This window comes from Lagenorhynchus albirostris, chromosome 7 (assembly GCF_949774975.1).
Source record: "Lagenorhynchus albirostris chromosome 7, mLagAlb1.1, whole genome shotgun sequence".
Taxonomy (NCBI): domain Eukaryota; kingdom Metazoa; phylum Chordata; class Mammalia; order Artiodactyla; family Delphinidae; genus Lagenorhynchus; species Lagenorhynchus albirostris.
In genome coordinates this window covers 16,930,708-16,952,999 of record NC_083101.1, presented here as the reverse complement: position 1 = coordinate 16,952,999, position 22,292 = coordinate 16,930,708, and the positions used below count along the sequence as shown (strand labels likewise).

The 22,292-nt window shown below is 42.6% G+C and overlaps 1 long non-coding RNA gene across 1 annotated transcript; it reads left to right on the top strand.

Annotated features, from left to right (window-relative positions):
- Positions 1 to 2,734: 2,734 nt before the first annotated feature.
- On the top strand, positions 2,735 to 16,569 carry LOC132523404 (uncharacterized). The gene is made up of 4 exons (XR_009541513.1): positions 2,735 to 2,889; positions 14,805 to 14,930; positions 15,445 to 15,588; positions 15,771 to 16,569. It is a non-coding gene; the product is annotated as an uncharacterized LOC132523404 (long non-coding RNA).
- The last annotated feature ends 5,723 nt before the right edge of the window (positions 16,570 to 22,292 follow it).

The following is a 22,292-nucleotide window of genomic DNA, read 5'->3' as shown; positions in this document are numbered from 1 at the left end:
AGATTTCATAGAAAATCATTCTCCATGTTTGGATAGGTTTGGATTTCCTTGTATGACGGAATGTTTATCTATGTATTCAATATGCCCATGGATAAAAGTTATACTGGCTTTCTAAGCCAGAGACCGGAAGAGTAAGGCCTTTCATTTATTTATTCAGCAAGGCCGGCTTGGGACACGGAGCATACAGCAGGGGACAAAGACAAAATCCTGCTTCCGGAATGCTTAGCATCTGCAGAACTGATGAATTCTCCCTGATTCCAAAATAATAACCCCTAACAAGGGTGGGGTGACATCTGACATTAAAAAGGGCTCCTATACCTCGTACCTCACTGGAGAAACTCAGCAGATCCCTCAGAGGGAGGTGGCATAATATACGCACATCCTAAGAGAAGCTTGTGGTCACAGAGCAGGAAGAGGCATAACCAAGCCCTCTGATTCGCACTGAGAAATGGCGTCTGATTCTTATAAACCTGGAGCCCAGCACAGCTTCTGGCATACACGTCTGACCAAATGGTGTGTGAACAGTAGTGATGATGAAGATGATGATGAATATCTTACATCAGTCAGTGTTCTTCAGAGAAACAGAACCAATTATACAGGTGAAAACACTGGAGCTTACAGAAGTGATGCTGCATATCTGAGTCTCATGTGTGGCAGCCACTATGTCATATGAGAAAGGCCTAGAGGTTAAATATATACACAGGGGTTTTGGGAAGACTTCCTGGAGGAGGTGATATCTCAGGTCAGATTTGGATTGATGAATCTAAAGTTTATCATGCACGATAGAGAGAAGGGTATTCCTGTCAGAGGTAGCAGCTTTTCAAAGTAAAAAGATGGCACAAGAGTAGGGGAAGAACTGGGGAGTTAGGAGTCAGATCATGAAAAACCGGAATATGATAGGATCTTGGAGTGTGGGCATCAGAGGCTGGTGGAAGGTTTGAAATGGGGCTGACATGATTTTCCTTGTGTTGCAAACACAATTGTGAGGTTTCATAAACCCAGCTAACATAATTCTCTCTCTACGCAATGGATTCTGGTAGTCGCATGCCTGCATCAAAGCACTTAGTACCAAATTCTCTCAGCTGATTGTTACCTCCACCCACAGTGCAGGTAGGAGGGGATCACAGCTGGAGCACATTCATGGCTCCATCTTCTGGAGAAATAGGACAATACTCTCTTTTTGTAGGTGAGGGGTCAGGCCCAGAGAGGACAAGGGACTCCCCGAAGGACATTGAGATAGGTGATGTCAAAGCCAGGGCAGAGCCTGAGTTACTTCACACCAGGGGTTTTGCTTCTTCTCACCCTGGGAGACACTTAGCAATGTCTGGCTGGGGAAGAGCTACTGGCATCTGGTGGGTAGAGGCCAAGGATGTTGCTAAGCTTCTTGAAATGCACGGGACAGGTCCCCACGACAGAGAATGATCCAGCTCAAAATGCCCGTCATGCTGAGTTGAGAAACCTCACTCTACACCCGGACTAGACGAGGCTCTTGTTGCATGAGGTCCTTGGAAACCATCCGGTTTCCTTCCAGCTGAGTGAATCGAGATTCAGAGAAGATGAGTGACTTCTCCAAAGTCACACAGTGGAACCGAGACTATTGTCATGGCTTCATTAACTTCCAGTTCAGCCCTAACATGCATTGCCTCTCACAAGCCTGAGCATAAGTCAGGTGTCTGATGGGTAGAGAAGAGAGATGATACCCAAAATGGCCAGAGGAAGTTCTTCTGACCAAAGTTTGTATAGCAGTCACTAACACCCTCAATTAGAGGGGGGGAAAACCCAGGCTCCAAAGGAACAAACCATCATGCTCTTCATGTATGAACTCAGCATATTTACAGGGTGCCTGTTCTTGTTGAGGCACTGTGATGAACACTGAGGATTCAACAACGAACCAAACACGGTCCCTGCTCTTTCAACACACACACACACACACAGCCAGAGGAACACGCTTCCCACTACCCACACGCTGATGATTCAGTGCTTGGGAATCCAAGCTCTGAAAAATTAACTTACTTCATACACTTCTTCATCATGTACTAGCTGGTGCAGCACAGGCAAGGAACTTAACCTCTCAAACCTTCAGTTTTCTCATCTATATAATGAGAATAATGACAGTACCTCCCTCACGGGATTGAGGACTGAATGAGGCAATTGATAAAAAGTATTTAGCCTAGCGCTGGAAACAGCAGGCAGAAGTAAGGGCACCAGTAGCAGCAGTAGTTATAATTATTATAGACAGAAGCCCTGAGTACTTGTCTTACTTTTCCACTCTCAGCTAAGTCGTCTTATTACTCTCCATTCCTAGGTCTCAGCAAAATGAAGAGATTGGACCAGCTCTCTGTGGGCTCTGAAGTTTACTGTTTGTCCCCTAACTAGATGACTCCTGAGTCCGGCACTGCCCTTCTCTTCTGGAACCTGGCCATCCCTCCCATCCCACGCTAATGTCATTCATGGTCCCACACTACCCACAAGCCAGCCAAGGTGGACCCCTGAGATTCAGCAAAGTGATGACAAAGCTGCGGTTTCGGGTAGGCCAGCTTCCTGGGCTGCCCACTGGCTGCGCCTAGCTGCTTGGAGTGCATATCGGTGCCAGCCTGCAGTGATCGTGAACAAAGCCATGAGAGGGAAGATGGTAGTGTTTTTTTTTAATTATTTTTAACAAAATGACTCATTCCCCCTCCGGCAGTGAGCTGTCGAAGGCTCAGGAAGGAGCAGGAGATGTTAGAAGTGCAAGTTCAGGACACTTTCACCTCATTGGAAGCCAATTCCAGGGGATGCCACACACTTTTGCTCAGCTTAATCGGGCCTGGAAAAAGTGTTTAAAACAAATCCACAATCTCAGGGCTGCGGATTTACGGCCAAGGGGAAAGACGGACAATCATACAGCCAGTAAGTGACAGTGGCAGAGTTAGAACCCTGGCTAGGGGTGGGAAAATCTACTGATGGAAGCTTAATGTTAGGTGTGGTCAGGGGCTGGGGGCTTTCTGGAACTTAGTTTCCAGATGTTGGCTTAAATCAGGAGCTTTTAAATTGTGTTCTGCAGAGTCATAGGGCTTCCCTTGGAGCCCGCCATGTGGTTCTGGTTCTCTGCCCGGCTTCACCTGGAGTGGCTCTGCTTGCATCTATCTCACATATTAAAATCTCAAGAGTTAACATAATTATTGGTTCCTTATGTGCCAGGCATTGCACTAAACACTCAATACGTATGAAGTCATTTAGCTTCATAACAACCTTATGAAATATTTACAATTACTATTGCTATTTTATACTTTATGAAACGGAGGCTTAAAGCCAAGGTAAATCATTTGCCCTGAGTCACAGGGCTAATAGGAAGTTTGCCAGGGCTGGAAATCAGAACTGTCTGTCGGCAAAGCCCATTTTCTTAACCACAATTCTACATGGCCCCCCTGCTGGGTTTCCATATAAGCTTTCATTTTCAAAAAGTGTTCCACGGTTATTTTAAAAGGAATAAAATAAAAGTTTGAAAGTGACTGATTAGATGTTCTGAGATCCCTCCCAGCTCCAGATTTCCAACTTTTATGATTTACAGAAGGAAGAAAGCAGAGGTCACGTTACACAGCTTAGTGGTGGGAGACAAGACAGGCTGCGGGATAATAATAGTAGCTAATATCTGAGCATTTCATAGGCCAGGCAACGCTCTAAGTCCCTCATATACATTAACTCAATCTTTGTACCAACCCTCTCTAGTAGGTGGTGTTCTTATTATTCCCATTTATAGATAAGAAAACACAGTAGAACAAGGTCATGACTCATTCAAGGTCACACAAATTGAAGGCAACAGCTAGATTCCAGAGCCTGTGCTCTTCACTGCTCTGCTGTTGAGATGACTTTGTCTGGGGGAAAACTACTTCCCTTAATATCAGCATTTATTTTTTAACATCACACCAGTGCAAATTTATGTAAATAGACAAGCAGATCAGCTGCTACCCTGGCATTGGTGCCAGCTTCCTATCAGGGATGTTGATGCAACAAAATTTGACCACTGTTGCTGATCTGAGCTATCACAGCGGTAGACATTTCAATAATTCCCCACATTTCTCAGGCTTGGAAGAAATAAATGCATATTAGACAGCTATAGGCCTACACATGCTGCAATTTTGCATTTCTTTTTTTAAAAAATTTATTTATTTATTTTTGGCTGTGTTGGGTCTTCATTGCTGTGCACGGGCTTTCTCTAGTTGCGGCGAGCGGGGGCTACTCTTCGTTGCGGTGCGCAGGCTTCTCAGTGCGGTGGCTTCTCTTGTTGTGGAGCACGGGCTCTAGGTGCGTGGGCTCGGTAGTTGTGGCGCACGGGCTTAGTTGCTCCACGGCATGTGGGATCTTCCCGGACCAGGGTTCGAACCCGTGTCCCCTGAACTGGCAGGCGGATTCTTAACCACTGCGCCACCAGGAAGCTCTGCATTTCTTTTTCTTTTAGATATTTTTCAAACTGTGGATAGCTGGTAGCCACTGAAAACAAGATGATGTCTAGCACTGCATTTTCATACTGATTGATGCATTTGGGCCTTGCCACTGTCCCGCAAAGAAGGTCCCTCCCTTCAAGAGGCAGGGACAGAGTGGAAGAGGCTTTCTTAGAACATTCTCAGAATTTGTTGGTCTGGTTTGTCTTTCTATGTCTCCTACCCCCTCCATCATTGATTTTTCCTAACATGGCAGTACTGCTTTCTTAGTTGAATGCAGGAAAGCTAGTGTCCAGTTTGTCCCGTAGAAAGAAAGGAAAAGAAAACTGTGCCACCTGCCCCTTTACAAATGGACATAAGCATTCACAGTAGAAATCCAGCAGCCTAATAAAGAAGAGAATTCCTGGAGTAGCTACTACACCTGGCAGTGTGCCCTGTGCTTTGGATAGGCTGACTACATTGTCAGCCTATCCAAATGAATGAACGAAAAAGAATGAAAAAGGGTGCTATTAATAATTACATCCTGGGCAAACTAGGATGTATGGCCGCCCTTGCAGAAGAGAGACTATTCATTTCATATTCACCATAGCCCCATAATATAGGTGACTTTCCCTTTGCTCTGAATCTCAGAAAGTGAGATGCCCAGGGTCACAGAGCAAGGGCTTGGCAGAGCTGTCTGTCTAATTCTACATCCCGGGGTCAAGGCTGACATCAGAGATGGGGACTCTTGACATACTATCCACATAAGAGCTGACGCTAGAGGTTGATTAGCTGTCAAGCCTTTCTTCTCCCCACCATATTCCCAGCCATTGTCCTCGGCCATCGGATCCGGGTGGGGCGCGATGACTGTGCTTCTCCAGCAGAGGGCAGTATTGCCATGCCAGCCAAGACACGGGGCTACGGGAAACAGGACGGAGGCCCAGACTAAGCCGACCTGGTGGCCTGTGCAGCGTTCCTAAAACAGCCAGCCTCAGAGGGCTGCCTACATCCAGCTGCTTCCCTGGCGCCCATTCCCTGAATGCTCACCGTGGATAAACCCGTTGTCCCCTTCACCTGTCTCCTGGCTCCCAAGATAAGACACCTGAACAAAATCAAGAGCTCTGTGCCACCTGGGGTGGAAAGAGACCCAGGGAGGGTTTCCAGATGGGGAACAAGAACTGTTGCCATTTTCTTGTTTGCTCAGAATTACTCCAGAGCTGGGAGCGCTGTTGACATACGTGTTACCACTTAATCTTTCATAAGAAATCCTTTTCATGGCGAAGCTGAATTCTGGATCCACGCCAGTTTAGATAATTACATTCCCCGGTAAGACCGAAGCTCTGAAGGCTGCAGTCTTTCTCCAGCAAGAGTTAGGGGTTTCAAGGATGTGGGTTAGCATTGCTGGGGGTGACAGAACAGTGCGTGGAAAAAGAAAAAGCAGGGTTTGATGAGGAAAAGTTAACCTCAAAGTGTTACCCACTAAGAGTTTCTTTTCTTTTCTTTTTTCCTTCCCTTGGCCTCACTCAGAGTGAGATGCATTTGTAGTTTTTGTCTGTACCTAGGAATTCAATTTTTGCTTTTAAAAGAAACCTGATTTACAGGGGGTGTGAAACAAAGCAGAAAATGATAAGAGGAGGAAAAAAATAACAATTCAAATGGAAAAAGGAGAAAGAAAAGAAATCCTTTTAACAATTTCTCTCTTCTAAAGTGGATGGGACAGCATTTTTATATTAAGTTCAGCATTTTGTCAGGAGGGGATGACAATGCCCTGTGATCCTCGAACTAAGAATTGCTGGTGATGTTATACCCTCTGCTGGCATAGATCTTAATCAACCAGAAAACCTCAAAATGACAAACAAAAGACAGCTTTGCTCTCTGAGGTTCATTAGCTCAGGCCAAGGTTGAGAAGATGCAATAGAAATAGGCGAGCTTGATAAGTCACTTTGTGGGTAATTGTCCCCTCCCTGCTCCCAGCCCTGTGCTTCTCCCTCCAGTAACCAGTAGCCTTTCTTGATGCCTTCCTGGAGCTTGTACTTCTTAGAGTCGGCGGTGGGAGGAGTTGAGGCTGGTGGGGCAGGTGGGGAGAAGGAAGGGGCTCTCTGGTGTGCTGGCTCATGCGGAGTCCAAAGTTACCGCCCTCTGCTTTCAAGGGTGTTTGCCAGCCTCCTGAGAACCACAGCAGACCCAGGCCAAGCTTCATCTCCTCATCTTCCTTCCCATCCCAGCTCCCCTTTCTCTGATCCTTCATCATGTCCAGAAGGCATTACCATCTCCTGCACCGCTGATTAGAAACCTCAGAGACACCTACCTATTCTTCCCCTCTTTCTTTCTATAACCAGTTTTCTAAGTCCTATCAAAACATCTTCCAAATCTTTCTCTCTTTCTTACATATCTTCTCTTCTTTCGTAGCTCCAGGCCTGGTCCTCCATATGTTTCTCCTTAATAACTTCTTAGCTATTTTCCCCACCTCTCTATGCATGACAGCCAAAGGAAATCTCCTTAAGCCCATTTCTGATGGTATAATTTCTCTCTAAAATCCTTCAGCAGCTCACTGCCACCTACAGGATCAACTCCCCAATCCTTAGCTGGCGCTTAAGGTCCTTGATGACCCGACTCTCTCTTGCCTTTCACTGTTAGTGTCCAGTGTTTCTCTAGTCCCTGGACTCCAGCCATACAGAGCCTCCCCTCGCTCCCCAGCACATTCTTCTCCGGACCCGTTGTGTTTTCTCAGCTCACTGCATGCACTCATATGGTTCCCTTGGCCTCACTGATTCTGTCCAAGTTCTGTCCACTTGTTATGCTTCAGCTTCAAGGTTAACTTCTCCTAAATAATAATATGCTTCCTACCCACCATATCTCTGCCCCAGATGGAAGTAAATCCTCCCTGCTTTTAACTTACACAATGCTTTACTTGCAACACATTTTTAAATTGATCTAGTATTTAGCCATTGTATGCACATGTTTCTTCCTCCTCTCTTAAGTGTACTTTCCATGAAGATAGGGAATCATCTTTATTCCATACATATATTAATTCAGTGCTTTTTTGGTATGGTCAGTTTTAAACAGCAATTTGTTGAACAGATTAATGAATACTTTTGAGAACCCACAAATGAAGGAGTGAATCAAAGTTGCATGGATACATGAATAAATGACGTTGTACACAGATAAATAAATGAATTAATGTACTTATGCATTCAAATATATCTTGGGAGCCTACTATGCAAATTAATCCAGGAATAGATGAATCCTCACATGCATAAATGAATAAAAACATCCATGCATGAATCTGTGAATGAGTGATGAGATGGCTGGATTTCTGATTCTTAGGATTGTCTCTCAGAGAAATGTTGGTGAAGATACTCTTACATACTGCTGTGATGCTCTACCTTCACCAACATTTCTTGAGTACAAGTAGGTTTTTACTCATTAAGAGTCTTAATTACGTTTATATCATTAACCACACAAATCCATTTTCTTTCTTTAGTGGCCCTTTAGGCGAGTAGGCCCACTTTTGCACATACCATTGAAACTGGGCATAAGCAATAAAATAAAATAAATAATAAAACTAATAAAATTAATTCCAGGCAGTTTCCCAGGGCTTCTTCTGCATCTTGACTGGGCTTCCTGTTCAACTCTTAGACTGTCATTCTTTTTTGAGTCTAACACCCACTAATTTCTCTTGAGGATGGTCTCTGCCAACCCCAAGGCAAGACATCCCAAGAAGGAGGGATGTTCTGCTCTTACTTGCCCTGAAGTAGTTTGGCTCTGTTTTCGGGAAGCCACTAAACCATCAGTTCTTAAGTGTTCTTGAAGGATGGTGTCTCTACCTTTCTGTATCACATAGTGGCCATCGTCTATGGGCTTTCCTTTAATCCACATTAGAGATTATCTGCATTCTAAGTCCTTGTTAGAGGATTTGATTGTGAGTCGAATGAGAAACGGCACTTCTCAGAGGCTCATTTACGATATCTGATGTTTGACAGAGAAAGTCTAATAGACATGCTAACTATCCATTCCTCTCCAGTCTCCACTGGAAAGGAAATACTTGAGTCACATTATCTCAGCCCATGGCAGAAATGCTGTCCCTGAGTCACGACTTAATATTTTGCTCTTTGCCTTTACAGAGGGTTGATAAGAAAACTGCCCAGGAGAAAAAAGTGTGTCTGTATTTTTCTGAAACCGTGCTCGAATATTGGATCCACTATTTATAACTCGCTGGACTTCAGAGTCTCTATTTATATTATAGAACGTGTCCTAAAATTAAATGATGGACCATACCATGAAGCTAAGTAAGGAATATGTGGACTGTTCTACCATGATGGACATGCCCCAGTGTAAGGGTATGGCGTAGTGATCGATGATTGATGCGGGCTGTATCCAACACAAGAAATGCCACACTGTGTGGTTTAGGACCTGGGACCAGGTCTGGGCCATAAGGTATGTTTTGGACAGAATGGGAACTCAGAGGCCACTAACGTTTGTTTGTTTGCCTGGCTTATCACCAGGTATCAGAGGTGGGAGTCCAGAGAGCATTCTAGAACAGAGGTCACAAAACTGTTGCCCTTGGGCTGGCTGCCTGCTTCATAAGTAAACACAGCAGGACATTATTGAAACACAGCTATATTCATTCATTTGTTCCTTATTTGTGGCTGTTTTCATGCTGTAAAGACAGAGGTGAGTAGTTGCTACAGAGACCTCATGGCCTGCAAAGCCTAAAATATTCACTATTTGGTCCTAGAGAAAAGGGCATTGGGACAGATCAAAGGACATGGGTTAGAATCCAAGTTTGTATGTGTTTAAAAACTCCCCATACCGTCTGAGATGCAGTATCCTCAACTGTAAAATGAGACTAGTAGTTTAGTAATTCTGTCTCTATTATAGGCTTTTGCAAGATTGAACAAGAAAACAGGGGTGTAGATAATGAGCACAGTGCCAATAGAGCCACTGTGAGTAAGGCATCATGCTAGCTCTGAGTGAGGCTTAGGGACCAGGACGGAAGAACACCTACTCTGGGGCCAGACACAGACATGATCTCTTCCAAACAAAAGCTGGTGCTTCAGTTTCTTTCTAGGAGATCCACCCTCGGAAGTATTTTCTCCAAAAGCCATGGCCTAGAGGAAGACTATTTTCCTGCCAGAAAGAAAAGCAAGGGGTGGGGTGGGGGGAGGTGGCGGGGACTGAGAATCCTCTGTCTGCCCTTCTTATCACACAGGAACTAAACAGAGATAATCTCAGGTGGGGAAAGCACGATGAACTTCTTCCAGGGCCTCATAAGTCAGGTATGATTTTAATTTCAGATAATGTCCAAACTAGATAAGAATCCCATTGGTAGTGTGAGCAGATCTTCTGGTGCTGCCTCTGTCTGTGGCTGGCACTCTCCTCCCTCCCTCACCCCAGCTCCAAGGTAGGGGAGACGCCACTAGGATGAAGGTGCACCTCAGCCTCATATTTCCTCATTGTTTCCTGAAGCTGGATTCCCTGATGAAAATTTCCATTTGAGATGCAACATTGCTCCAGTCCCTGAGTTAAGCAGTTCTTGATATGCCTTTATCCCCATTGCCTAGTACTGAAACAGGAGGGAAGGGGGCAGGGCACAACCTTTAAAGGAATGACATAGCCATAGGACATGAAAAAAACTGATTAGAACCAACTAAGTCCAAGATGGCAGAAGATTCGACTTCTAGCAGACCTCATTATATGCTCATTGTAATACATTAGCATCTAAATAACGCAGCCACCAGAACCATGACAATTCTGAGGCTAACCATAAAAGGCCAAAAAGTGGGCTGTGGCCCAATTCCTGGAAATCCCCGCCCCTTCCCAGAAATAATTGGAATAATCCTCCCACTCATTAGCCTATGAAATTACCCATCCCCTAAAAGCTAACCAAGCCATATTTCGGGGCCTCTTGCCTTCTGAGATGGCCCACACTCTGTCTGTGGAGTGTGTTTCTCTCTAAATAAATCCACTTCTTACCTATCCCTTTGTCTCTCACTGAATTCTTTCTGCAATGAGACATCAAGAACCTGAGCTTCAGGACTTCCCTGGTGGCGCAGTGGTTAAGAATCTGCCTGCCAATGCAGGGGACATGGGTTCAATCCCTGGTCCGGGAAGATCCCACATGCTGTGGAACAACTAAGGCCGTGTGCCACAACTACTGAGCCTGTGCTCTAGAGTCCGTATGCCACAACTACTGAAGCCTGCATGCCTAGAGCCTGTTCTCCGTGACAAAGAGAAGCCACCGCAATGAGAAGTCCATGCACCGCAACAAAGAGTAGCCCCGGCTCAACACAACTAGAGAAAGCCCGCGCGCAGCAACGAAGACCCACCGCAGCCAAAAATAAATAAATAAATTTATATTAAAAAAAAGAACCTGAGCTTCATTCAGTCCTGAGACCAGGTGTGTGATCTCAATTAAAAGACCGTGGGTTCAAGTCCCAATCTGAGTTGAATGGTTTCAGTACCGGTATGTCCAGTGCACGCAGAACATTCAAATGGACTTGGCCCATCCAACACACAGATGCAGAGGACAGAACTCCACCATACAGCACAACACAGACACTCGAGTAATTTCACTTCAAATAGAATTGAACAAAATGAGTTTGGGTCTTGCTGGGGATGATGACAATGACAACAATAATGACGATGATGATGATAATGAAAGCGAGAGAGTGGTGGTGATGGAATGGTGGCAGCTACAATTAAGGGATCAGGGTGAGGTTTTGAAAAATGGAAATGTATTACATCAGGAATTAAGTAAATGCTCAGAGACTGGTCTGCTGCTCACACAACCTGGGGGCTCTCAACTGAGAAGACTACGTACCTAAGGGAAAATATCCATATGGAAGACAACACTCTTCTGGATTAACAGCTGAACCAATACCCAATAGTCTCCAGTGATGAGCTCTGGTAAAAGCCTGCTTGCAGCATGAAGCTAAGAACCTAGGCTGGTCTGTTTAACCCCCTTTTTAAAAACTGAGGTGGCTGAGTCTTCAGAGGAGTAACTTGTAGCAGGAGTTACTCACTTGGTTACAGGCACACATGAAATGGGGTAGACACACAGACACACAGACTTGTTTCCTCCAAGGAGGCAAAAATGTACCCCGATTTTCTTACCCCTTGGGAGCAGGACGGAACCCTGAACATTGCTAATTAAATGTCCTGGGGATGATCAATTAGACTGACTCTGCAAGAGGCTGGCAGAGATGCAAGCATGAGGAATGTGGTAGAAATTTCCCTCTCCCTGCAACTTGTCCTGTTAAAACACTTTGCTGAGCATTTACAAGCATATTTTTTCCCTTTGATCCTCACATCAACCCTAGGAAATAAACAAAATCATTGTCCAGGTGAGGAAATAGGTTCAGAGGAGTTAAGTAACTTGCCTGAAGTCATCCAGCTTGGCTGAACTAGATCTCAGACTCCTGTTTGCTTGACTCAGAAGCCTTTGCTTTTCCCCCTATACCCTCGCTACTCAAAATGCCATCTGTGGATCAGAGACTCAGCATCACCTGTAATCCTGGAAGCAGTTTAGAAGTGCAAGTGTCTCAGGCCCACTCCAGTCCTACTAAACCAGAATCTACATTTTAACAAGATCTGCAGGTGATTTGTCTGTGTATAGAGAAGCACCATGTTACATAATACTGCCTAGCTCCTACCATTCTCTTTTTTCCAGAAAACAAGAATATTCATCATGGTCACACCATGCATAGAAGGCTGACCTGGATTTGGGAACCCCCAAGTAACTGAACTTATTCTGCCCACTGAGTTGGAACCCTAAGAGCTGCCAGACCATGGTCTAAGTTTCCAGAGGCCCCTGGGCTTTGTATGCATTGGTCAGTTGTCTTTACTGAGGCCAATGTCCCCATATCCTACTCCATCTTCCTTTACTGCCATTCAGTCTGAGGCCATGACATCCCAGCAAAGGATGGGCAGGCTTTATTCAAACATCCCAATGTGTGGCCAGCCCAGACCCTCCGAGGAGGAAAGAGTCTGATATATTTCCCCCTGAGGAAAAAAAATGCACATAGACGTTTGTGGAATCCTGAAAATCCTGAAGAAATGAAGTGCCAGGATAAGCTAAAAAAGTTTCTTGTGAATTTAAGCCATTTATTTTCCTTTTTCACTTTTGGTATAGTTTTGCTATTTCTCAGTGTAATTTCCTATAGCAGATTAAGATCTATAATGTTCCATGATACTGTGATTCGTGCATAAGAGATATTTGAAATGAAAGATACATTTCTTGATACTACTGCTCAGACACTTGATAAATATTCTCTCACTGTAGGCTCAAAACAACACTCCGAGGATGGGGGAACTTATCCTCATTTTATAGATGAAGGCAATAGGCTCAGTCTCTGGTGATGCTACCAAAGCCAGTTTTCAAGGGTAGGTTGGTACCATCCCCAAGATGCATCTTCTTGAGGTGAATGACAGGTAACATGTGAGGGGCGAAGGATGCCTAGAAATGAATAAGACCTAGGGGCCTAAAATGACCATCTGATTTGAATACCGGAGGTAGGGGAAATTAATGACTTTAATGGGTAGGTACTTTTAAACTTTTAAAAAGAATCATGAATATATTAAGGAGTAGAAAGCAAATGTTGAAATGTTGAATACACTTAAGACCAATAGAAGATTTGGTAAAAGTACTGAGATTATGGATGGCTAACTTTTCAATTCTGTCCTGCAGTCCTGGGGCTAGGTTTTCACTATTTTCTCTGCTGTTAACAGTTGCAGCAGCAGCAGCAGCAGAAATAGCAGAAGTGACAGTGGTAATAGCCTGACAGTTACTGTATTATCTATGCTGCATAACCACTTATCCCCAAACTTTGTGGCTTAAAGCAACACATGTTTATTATTTCACAATCTCTGTGGGTCAGCAATCAGGACGTGGACAGATGGGTGCCTGCTTCAGTCTCACACAGGGCACAATCTTGCTCTTGGCTGGGGCTGTAGTCTCATTTCAAGGCTTGACGGGGGAAGAATCTCCTGTTGGTTGTTGATAGGATTTGGTTCTTCAGAGACTGTTGGGTTGAAGGTCTCAGCTCCTTGCTGGCTGTTGGCCTGAGACCACCCTCAGCTCCTTGCTACATGGATTTCTCCAACACACCACGGCAGTCAGCTTCATCAAAGTGTGCAAGCTGAGAAGGCAGTAGTGAGAGTCCAGCAAGTCACAGCCTTTCATAACTTAGTCATAGAAGCGATATCCTATCATATTTGCTGTACCCTACTTGCGAGAAGTAAGTTACCAGGGGAGGGGATTACCTAAGGACTTGAATACCAGGAGCAGGGACCATTTGAAAGATGTTCATCATAACTACCATTCACTGGATATCTCTAATGTGCCTGGAATTCAGCTAATCACTTAATTTACATTAGCTCATTTTATAGTCACAAAGTTGCAGTATAGATCACAATACCCATTTTACAGACAGGGTAACTGAGAAACATAAGGTGAAGCCACTTATCCAGGGTTACCTAAGTAGCAAGGTCAAGACGAAAATCATGATTTGTGTAACACTAAAGTTCATGTTCTTCAGTGAACTCTTTAAACATGTTATTTTCTCTCCCTTGGCCTCTTTTCCAGCCAAGTTCTTGGAGCTTAGAGGTCTCACACATCCATGGGGGCTCAACCCAGGGAGACAGATACTTATTAGAGAAACATTTTAGTAAGTGAATAAAGTAGGCATCTATTTACATGAATGACTGTTCACAGGAACATCTAGTGTTGACTGAAGCAGAAGGGAGAGACTCTGGGGAGGTAAGAAAGGGATCAGAAAGATGAAAATGGATGGAATGGCCATTGGCCCATGCCACCATGATGCATTTTGTTCAGACACATCTGAAATTGGGATTAGGGCTAGAAACTGAAAAAAATAGTACTTGAGCAAGCATTTAAAAGTCTCTGAACATAAATAGAACTACTTTGGGAGCCATGAGCCAAGGAATAGAACAGAATTGGCATATAAAAGGGAAGATTTTTTTTGTGAGGAACAGAAAATCATATTGGCTAGAAGTTCAGAAGTAGGGTGGATTTCAGTTTGGTTTGATTCACTGACTCTATGGTGTCATCAAGGCCCTGGTTTCTTCCTGTTTATTTGCTTTGCCTTCTTCAATGTTGACTTCATCCTAAAGCTGACCCCATTTCTTGTCCATAAACTGACTATCAGAATGTCCAGGGCTATATGTCTCCTCACCCATATCTAGAGATGCTCTCTGAGAAGTACAGTCAGCCTTGCCCAGAAACTCTCTGCAAACTGCTCCTCCCTTCTTGCTGGCCTGAATTTTGTCATATGTTCATATAATAATTGTGTGGGGATCATGCTGATTAGCTAGAATGAGACACATGCCCTAGGCTCAGATCCCTTTTCAAGCCAGTTTGTTTCTGCTTTCTGTTTTTTGCAGGGTTTGATTGAACCTGGCTGAGATTGAACATCAACCTCCTTGAGAATGAAAGTTCTCTTACCTCCTCTGCAAATCTCTGCCCCTAGACCTTCCTCATATCTGGACACAGGAGTCAGGGACAACAAGGTTTATTGAAAAGAAAACTGAATAGGGAATCAAAATACTTTTGTCTTAGCCGTTCTTCACTAAGTGATCTTAGACATTTTACAACTCATTCTATTAATGTTGAGAGTCAAATGAATCTAGGGCCACATGCTGTGCTAGGCTCTGTGGGAATGACAAGAACATGACAGATAATGGACCTTCTTCTCACGGAGTTTCTAGGAGGGACATAAGCCATAAACACACAGTTTTCTTACAGGCTAAAGATTACATTTAAGAAAGTATAGAATACTGTGAGAGCACAAAAGGGGTGCATGTAATACAAACTTCAGGGAAAAAGATATGTTGACTGACATTGGAAGGATGACTTCCCATGAGACAGTCCAAGGGTTGGGGCTGACAGAGGGGAGAGGTCCACAGGGAAGTCATTTAACATCAGGGGCCTCAGTTTACCTTTCTGTACTATGGTCAGGGCTGGTTATGCTAAGTGAACTTGAAGGTTCTCCCCCTTAAAAGACTTCACGATTCTGTGTTCCAGGAGAGTGGCACAGAGTAATGTCAGGATAAGACCTATTATTGTGAGGCCCTGAATGACTTTTGTCAGCTGAAGACCTGTGATCTTGGATCTCTCCTTCCCAATGGCAATGAAATGGATGGGGCCATCAGCAGCAGTTTCCAAAAGGTAGAGTAAGAGCTGGGAGAAGTTTTGAATAAAACACGCGTGCATTTTTGTAGATGTTGGAGAGGAAGGGCTTTATGATGGTGATGGAAGGAAGTATTATGGCTAATTGCCCTAAGAAGTGAAGGACTTAGCAATTAGAACTGTGTGCGTTTATGACATTTCCATTGTTTTTTCTGCCTTAGGACAGAGCAGAAAGGCACTTCACTTCTCTGCATCACATGGAATTCTGCATGTCTCAAGAGGGACGATCTGTGTTGAAAAAGGTTGAGAAGATTTTTTAAATGAAGGACTTCTCAGAGCCTATGCACGAAGAGTTTCCTGGAGAGGGGGTTGGTATCATGCACCTCCAAACATATTGGACCACAGAGCCCTTTACTGAGATTATCATGTACAACTAATGAACTGTGAAAAAGAATTTGGGAAATGTTCACCTGAAGGCATTGTGGTATTAAAAGAACACTGCTCCCCACCTATACCCTGAGAGTTTTGGAGCAATACTTCTCCGTGTATAACTTTTCCATAATTGTGATTATTTATGTAGTTATGGAATGTCTGGTCCCCCTTGTCTAATGTAAATACCATGTGCTTCTTTCCCATTGCTAATAGATGTGTATCTTCAATGCCTCCCAAGTAAGTGCTCAATACATCTGTGATTGAATGATTCAATGCATGATTAAGACTCTAGAGGCCTGGATTTTAGTGCCAGTTTTGTGGCTGACTGGGTATTTGACTCTGGGAAAGTCACTTCCCTTCTTGGCCTCAGTCTACCCATTTTGGCAACAGAAGAAAATGCAGGTGAATGATCTCTGAAAGCCTTTCTAGCTCTAAAATATTATGATCTAATTTCTTGTTTCTTTCAAATGTAGCCAATTCCATACCTTTCTTACAAATAAGATATTAACTATCTTGGAAGATACGAGAGAGTATGTTTTTGGCAATAAATGAAATAGGTTCTATAAAGCACTTGCCAGATCCCTAGTGAATGTTTAGTAAGTGGCGGGCCTTTCTGCTCTGTGGTTGTTGATGGAATTTGGAGTTCGGGTGCTTTGACTTCTAATCTAGCGCTCCCCTTCATTTTACTTGAATACACCAAGGCTTCTGATGCAAGCATGCTCCACAGGACCAAACACACACCAGGAACTTGACATGTCAGTTGAATGCATGCATGTCTTTTGATAATATAAAGTCAGACAAATGTCACTAATCAAAATATCCCCAAATAGTACAAAGTGCAATTCCAAAATCCCAAGCTAACACTCTCCTTTTTCCTATGTTTATACTGATCATGGCTTAAATCCCCAACAGTGACTAAAAACACTCCCCTCCCTCCAGCTGTTCATAAGGGTTGTGGGGTCCATATCAAGTGAAATTTTTCTCCAATATAAATTGATCGAATTAATCCGGATGGTATCAGAAATGCAAGACATCCTTAAAGAAAAAAGAATTAAATAGAATGGGTAGAGCAGAACAGAATGGGCGAAGAGAAGTCACAAACCACTGAGTGCATGTTAAGGATGCACTTGAAAGCAGAGAAAGTTAATGCCCTGGTGCTGATGATGGGCAGGGCCATTATAGACTGATTGTCTGTACATGAAACACTGCATTATTTCAAATTAGTCAAGAGAAGTACAGGACACTAGACACCAGCACATTTTAAAAGGTATTATTTTCAGTGAGCACCCATTAAAAACAAAACCACTCCACTGTAATAAAGCACGCTCCATTACAGTGGAGAGAGTGATGACAGTATGATCCTATGGGCAGGAAATGACCTGTATTGATGCCGGTATGTCTCAGATCACTTCACAGCCACAGCATGGTGTGCATTTTAATGGCCAATGACCGTTACATCACAGAAGTCTAAGTGGCAGTGGGTGTGTGTTTTTTTTTTTTTTCCCCAGAGAGTTTGGGGTGATAGTGTTTTTTTTAAGAATTAACTTGCAATTATGCAAATATATGTATATTGCATGTTAATTTAAAAGACAATTTTAAGAGAACCAAACTCCAGAAATATAGTTGCTCCAAACAGAGCAAGTCCAGGAAATGCCTCATAAACTGTCTACTGCTTTTCCTTGTTTGTCTGCTTTCCTTCTCACCTCTATTCATTACTTAAGTTTTGGGGGATGGGCTTCTTAATGTGAAACTCTATATGGATTTGGGTGGTCAGGAAACTCCTTGAAATTTCATAAAATTTTGTACATGGGAGGAAATGCATTTTTTTTTTTCTGAAGAGAGTGTCCCACATTCACAAAGCGATGTGTAAGAGTATCCATCCACTCCCACTCACACATGAAGAATCATTAAATTAATTGGAAGGAACAATGTACTGTGAAAAGAGCTGTATGTTTTAAGAGTAAGATAGAAATAAATTCTAGCCCCATATATTTCTTGAACAAATTACTTAACATCTGTACATCTTAGATCCCTTCTTTTGAAAATGAGATAATACCTGCCCTACAAGTTTATTATTAAAATCAGATAATCAAATGAGCCAAATAAATGTCTTAGAGCATCTAATCCAGTACCTGTCATATAGTAGATATTCACAAAGTGATAGCTGACATTATCATTATGATTATTCTTGAAAATACTATTTCTGGCAGCAAGGGAGACCAGATCACGTTCCCTTATTGTCCTTCAGAAGGTTCTGTCTTCTTTTATCTATACACCAACCCACCTCGCTACCCACGCACAAATCCATTTGGCCATTCCTATATTTCCTGCTTGGCCACTTTGTTGAAAAGGCCTTCAGTTTTCCATCTCTCTATTTAGCCCTCTAACTTAACCTAAACCATTTCTGACAATGAAAAACAAGACTGGGTTTATTAAAAACAAACAAACAAAACTTTGATCTTTAATCATGGCTGAAGATAATTCAACCTGGCCTTCATTATTACAGTGGTTTATATCCAGCAGCTGTAGCCCCTCACTCAGATAAATGCTTGTCCTGTATTATTACAATAAAACCAACACCGTAGAATGACATTTCCCTCCCTTTCTTGATGATATCATCACCGAGAATTAATGTTCTGGATTTTTTTCCATTACTGATTCCTTCTATGAAATATGGACTAAATCAAACCTCTGGTCAGATAGTTTTATGTACAATATTGAGGAGGAGGGTGGGAAATGAGCTCAATGGGTGAAAACTACTGTGTGGAATAAGTAGTGAAGAATATCTGATGTGTGTTCATAAAGAGAGGAGACAGAAAGTATGCTCCGTTTAAAGCTTTCTCCTTAATCTAAGCTGTTCTGTGTCCTCTGTTTTAGTTGGTGGCATTTCTATTCTCACTAGCATGGAGGTACAGCTTCATCTTAATAACGGTTAAGTGTTGGAGCATTATTAAATGGTGTTTTCCTATGAGGCACATAGAAGACCTGAATACTGCCTTACACCACCTGTTCTTTTCTTTGCAAGGATTTCTAAGGGCAATAAACACATAAACAATGACAGGAAATTGAGAAATCAAACTTCCACCTTATTTTGGCAGTGCCTGTGCCAGAAAACCAAACGTGATCTCTTTGCTAAACCGACAGGAGCACTTGGCTTAGAAGCAAGGGCTAAATGGGGATGGGGAAGGAGGAAAGGAGATGATTTCTCCTGTTGTGTCCAGCCTAAATCTTAACTTTAGTCCAGTGCTTTTAAACCTTGGCCACATATTGGAATCACCTGGGGAGATGTTTAAAACACTGCAGGCTGGGTTCTACTTCCAACGTTTTAATTTAATTGGTCTGAGATGCAGACTGGAGAATTGGGATTTTTAAAAGTCCTCCATATGGAGCAGAAGCAAGAACTACAATCCTGCAGCCTGTGGAACAAAAAACATATTCACAGAAAGAGAGACAAGATGAAAAGGCAGAGGGCTATGTACCAGATGAAGGAACAAGACAAAACCCCAGAAAAACAACTAAATGAAGTGGAGATAAGCAACCTTCCAGAAAAAGAATTCAGAAGAATGATAGTGAAGATGATCCAGGACCTCAGGAAAAGAATGGAGGCAAAGATGGAGAAGATGCAAGAAATGTTTAACAAAGACTTAGAAGAGTTAAAGAAAAAACAAACAGAGATGAAAAATACAATAACTGAAATGAAAATTACACTGAAAGCAATCAATAGCAGAATAACTGAGGCAGAAGAACGGATAAGTGACCTGGAAGACAGAATGGTGGAATTCCCTGCTGCGGAAGAGAATAAAGAAAAAAGAATGAAAAGAAATGAAGACAGCCTAAGAGACCTCTGGGACAACATAAAACGCATCAACATTCGCATTATAGGGGTCCCAGAAGAAGAAGAGAGACACAAAGGACCAGAGAAAATATTCGAAGAGATTATAGTCGAAAACTTCCCTAAGATGGAGAAGGAAATAGCCACCCAAGTCCAGGAAGCGCAGAGAGCCCCATACAGGCCAAACCAAGGGAAAACACGCCAAGACACATAGTAATCAAACTGGCAAAACTTAAAGACAAAGAAAAATTATTGAAAGCAGCAAGGGAAAAACGACAAATAACATACAAGGGAACTCCCATAAGGTTAACAGCTGATTTCTCAGCAGAAGCTCTACAAGCCAGAGGGAGTGCCATGATATACTTAAAGTGATGAAAGGGAAGAACCTACAACCAAGATTACTCTACCTGGCAAGGATCTCATTCAGATTCGATGGAGAAATCAAAAGCTTTACAGACAAACAAACGCTAAGAGAATTCAGCACCACCAAACCAGCTCTACCACAAATGCTAAAGGAACTTCTCTAAGTGGGAAACACAAGAGAAGAAAAGGACCTACAAAAACAAACCCAAAACAACTAAGAAATGGTCATAGGAACATACATATCGATAATTACCTTAAACGTGAATGGATTAAATGCTCCAACCAAAAGACACAGGCGTGCTGAATGGATACAAAATCAAGACCCATATATATGCTGTCTACAAGAGACCCACTTCAGACCTAGGGACACATACAGACTGAAAGTGAGGGGATGGATAAAGATGTTGCATGCAAATGGAAATCAAAAGAAAGCTGGAGTAGCAATACTCATATCAGATAAAATAGACTTTAAAATAAAGGATGTTACAGGAGACAAGGAAGGACACTATATAATGATAAGGGCTCAATCCAAGAAGAAGATATAACAATTATAAATATATATGCACCCAACATAGGAGCACCACTATACATAGGGCAACTGCTAACAGCTCTAAAAGAGGAAATACACAGTAACACAATAATAGTGGGGGACTTTAACACCTCACTTACACCAATGGACAGATCATCCAAACAGAAAAGTAATAAGGAAACACAAGCTTTAAATGACACAAGAGACCAGAGAGATTTAATTGATATTTATAGGACATTCCATCCAAAAACAGCAGATTACACTTTCTTCTCAAGTGTGCATGGAACATTCTCCAGGATAGATCACATCTTGGGTCACAAATCAAGCCACAGCAATTTTAAGAAAATTGAAATCATATCAAGCATCTTTTCTGACCACAATGCTATGATATTAGAAATGAATTACAGGGGAAAAAAACGTAGAAAACACAAATACATGGAGGCTAAACAATACGTTACTCAATAACCAAGAGATCACTGAAGAAATCAAAGAGGAAATCAAAAAATACCCACAGACAAATGACAATGAAAACACGATGATCCAAAACCTATGGGATGCAGCAAAAGCAGTTCTAAGAGGGAAGTTTATAGCTATACAAGCCTACCTCAAGAAACGAGAAAAAACTCAAATAAACAATCTAACCTTACACCTAAAGGAACTAGATAAAGAAGAACAAACAAAACCCAAAGTTAGCAGAAGAAAAGAAATCATAAAGATCAGAGCAGAAATAAATGAGATAGAAACAAAGAAAACAACAGCAAAGATCAATAAAACTAAGAGCTGGTGCTTTGAGAAGATAAACAAAATTGATAAACCATTAGCCGGACTCATCAAGAAAAAGAGGGAGAGGACTCAAATCAATAAAATTAGAAATGAAAAAGGAGAAGTTACAACAGACAATGCAGAAATACAAAGCATCCTAAGGGACTACTACAAGCAACTCTATGCCAATAAAACGGACAACCTGGAAGAAATGGGCAAATTCTTAGAAAGGTATAACCTTCCAAGACTGAACCAGGAAGAAATAGAAAATATGAACAGACCAATCACAAGTAATGAAATTGAAACTGTGATTAAAAATTTTCCAACATGGGCCTCCCTGGTGGCGCAGTGGTTGAGAGTCCACCTGCCGATGCAGGGGACACGGGTTCATGCCCCAGTCTGGGAAGATCCCACATGCCATGGAGCGGCTGGGCCCGTGAGCCATGGCCGCTGAGCCTGTGCGTCCAGAGCCTGTGCTCCACAACGGGAGAGGCCGCAACAGTGAGAGGCTCACGTACCGCAAAAAAAAAGAAAAAAAAATTAAAAAAATCTTCCAACAAACAAAAGTCCAGAAGCAGAAGTCTTCACAGGTGAATTCTATCAAATATTTAGAGAAGAGCTAACACCCATCCTTCTCAAATTCTTCCAAAAAATTGCGGAGGAAGGAACATTCCCAAACTCATTCTATGAGACCACCATCACCCTGATACCAAAACCAGACAAAGATACTACAAAAAAGGAAAATGACAGACCAATATCATTCATGAATATAGATGCAAAAATCCTCAACAAAATACTAGCAAACAGAATCCAACAACACAATAA